This window comes from Orycteropus afer, unplaced genomic scaffold, assembly GCF_000298275.1.
Source record: "Orycteropus afer afer isolate SDZICR_OR568_19922 unplaced genomic scaffold, OryAfe1.0 scaffold00033, whole genome shotgun sequence".
Lineage (NCBI taxonomy): Eukaryota > Metazoa > Chordata > Mammalia > Tubulidentata > Orycteropodidae > Orycteropus > Orycteropus afer.
In genome coordinates, this window is record NW_006921620.1 from 9,630,697 (window position 1) to 9,634,216 (window position 3,520).

Below are 3,520 nucleotides of genomic sequence, written 5' to 3' on the forward strand. Positions count from 1 at the left end.
TCCTACTTCCGTAGTGATACTGCCTCAGAAACCCAAGGAGGGGTCGCTATGAGTCAGGGCCGACTCGACGGCACATAACAACAACAACAACAATATATATATATATATAAGCCCATTAGTGCTGCATACATGTACTACATACACTGTACATATATATGTATGTGTATATATATATATATATAGTCCCTTACTGCAGTCCTTGACAATACTTATCATGAACATATTGCAATAAAGGACTAAATTGAAAGTAGAACAGGACTCTCTTATTGCTACACTGGGCCAATTATATTACCACGTTGTTTCTTCACTGCAAGACTGATAAGAATCTACAAGCACCCTGAGCCCAAGGGACTTGAACATGCCTGGTGAAAATTGGAAATCAATAGGAGTCTATAATCGCAAGCCAACGGCATCATTTTCATTGGGGTAAAGATGACAAGCATCACAGAGCTTGTATGGATGCTGTTGCACACAGAACCAAATGAACACTGTTTCTCCTCAGCCTGCCTGAGTGTTCTTCGAGGCTGAAAACACCTGTTTTTTTGTTTGTGTGTATCTGTATGTTTGCTTTTAACATTTTAAAAGGCAAATTATTTTTTCATTTTAGGCAACAAAAAATGGAAAACCTTTGTTACTAAGCTTGTGTAAATTAGATAAAGAACATTTTCTGAACTTACTAAGAATGAGAGATAATATATTTTCTGAATTTGGCACCTCTGTTTTTCTCCACTCCTGGTAACAAGTGTGCAAATATACCCAGGCTTTCTGTCAACATACCAAAAGTAGTCTCAATTCTGGCTTGAGGCAAACTCCATTTCCAAAGCTAAAAGGTAATTTAATCTCCAGAGTCATTTGGTTCTGCCCCTCACTTAAGCAAAGACTACCAATTCAATGTGACAATGAGAATTGCTATCTACTAGAAGCAAAGCTAAACCAAACATTTAATTTTGTTGCAAATGCCCATTTTTTTCCCATTTGAAATTACAAGCATCTTTTTTTTTTTTTTTTTTCTCTTCTTGATTTTTAGTCTACCACATGATGTGTCCAATTCAAAGCTGTCCCGGAGTGCTTTCACTGAGACAGACACTGCTCAGCAATAGGAATGTGCTATTGTTATGAAAAACACAAACGCATCTACCCATAGAGAGGCAGGTAGTGCACCCAGCGACATCCTCCCCCAGACAAACACCAAAAGAGATGTCACTCTTCAGATAGCAGCGCCTTTAAAAGACTTTTAAAATATAAACCAAGATTAGCTTTGGAACATGCTCTGCTATTCTGTCCACTTTTTGAGCAAAGAAGGATGTGCTGAATGTGATGAGTGCCTAGGTCAGCCATCAAAAAACAATGTCTAGCAAAATGTTAATCTATTTGCAACATTTTTAAACGTATAAAATGTGCTAGGATGCTATGCTGCCTTATTAGTGGAAAGTGAGTAAGCCCAGGTGGAATGACAAACATATGGCCGGAATTGAGGGTTGTTGAGGTTGCCGTGGTTTTAACTTGAAGGCTCAATAAATCAAGACCAATTGTTTTCTGAGGATTTGGAATTTAACTTATTGAATGAGGTAGAAGTGACTAGTTGCTGATGTCCTATTATACACAAAATTCAGATTTGAGAGAAAATGATTTTGCCTACACATTGAGTTTTTCTACTTCTTCCTCACGTCTTTACTTCAAGTAATTTAGTTTGCTATAAGGAGACACTGGCTCAAAATAGAGATGAAACAAATGTGAATACCAAATACAATGTTCTACACGGACAGCAGAGTAAATAAGTATTTCTTTTTTGAAAGTCACAAGTAGTTTTCCACAAATTAATATATATATTTTAGCATCTTGGATCTACACCACAAGATTTCTCCCTTAGAGAAAGCTGTCTCTCTCTGCCATAAATTCAGGAATATCTTCTCAAGTGTGAGCATTCTATAAGCACAAGGTGGGTTCTGAGCATATACAGAAAGGACATCCATTTATGGAGTATGATTTGGAAATAACCCAAGAATTTCTCTCTTGAGCTTTCAGAACTCACTTTAGTTCCCTTCTGAGCTTATTGTCTTATTCTTTCACATTCTTGGCTCAATTCATTTTAGTAGAAATGTCTTTCTCAGCATAAAGAGCTCTGGTGGTGTAGTGGCACATTAGGCTGCTAACCCAAAGGTTGGTGGTTTGACCCCACCAGTCACTTCACAGGAGAAAGATGAGGCAATCTGCTTCCATAAAGATTTATAGCCTTGGAAATGCTATGAGCAGTTCTACTCTGTGGAACTTGATGTCAGGGAGTGTATCTTTCTAAACACAGCTCTGATGATGTTTGCTTTTTACTCACACTTGCCTGTGGGTCCTCCACTTTTTGAAAGACAATTTCAACACCTTAGGCATTTTAGATCTTCCCTGTCAGTTTCATCATCATATCTTCTTAATTTTACTTCTCCATTTATGTTTCAGCAGCCTCATAGTCACTGAATATCTTACACTTAGGTCAAACTGAGTCATTTTCCATTCTCCTCCATTTATCTTATCAAATTCCTACTCTTCAGAGCAGGCACTTCACAAGGCTGGGACATAGTAGATGCACAATCAAATATTTGATTGATAAATATAAAGGGATTGTGTGAACTGAGATAAAAGCAATCTTCATATTAGTCATTTCAAACTGATGATCCAAAGGCTTCCCCTGGAGGTTGGAATCTGAGCAAGGAAATCACAAGATTCACTTAGGTTTAATTTCCCACTAGTTCAGCAACATGGGGGCTTAAAGTGGAAATGAAGTAGCTTTAAAAAAATTAAATACATGACATTTCTTGCCCACCTGAATTTCATGACAGATTCATGCCTACTATGTACAGGAGCTAAGAAGAGTTACTTTCACATTAGAAGATAAGTTCTAAGAGGGGGAAATGTGTTTGTCTTGTTCACTCTTTCCATAACAGCATTAAGTACACAGTCAATTGTTGTTACTGTTATTGCTGTTAGTTGCTATTGAGTTGATTCTGACTCATGACACCCCATGGGTTGCAGAGTAGAATACATGACATAAGGTTTTCAAGTCTGTGACCTTTCCGAGGCAGATCACCAGCCCTTTCTTCTGAGGCACTGCAGGGTGCCTTTTGCTTAGTAGTCAAGTACTTAACCATTTGTGCCACCCAGAACTCCCATTACTATGAAAGGGTCTTTAAATTTTAATTTTTCAAAATGAATTCCTGAAAAAAGATTTGCAGCTATGCAGAAGCCTCTCTCTCTCTCTCTCTCTCTTCAGCTGTAATTTTTTTCTTTCCTCAGCCATCTCTGTCTTTTTTCTTGTTTTTCCCTTTGAACAAATGTGAGTTCTAACGTTCTCTATCATGCACCTGGAATCTAGCTAAGCATCTGTTGAATCTTTGGAAAAAGCTCCGGAAAAAAAAAGTAAATAGAATACGTTGTTCAGTCTTTTCTACAACCCTCTTCTTATGGGACCTGCTACAAAAACTTTTTACCAGTGCAATATATGAGCATTCCTAAGGAGTATTCCTAAGCTATA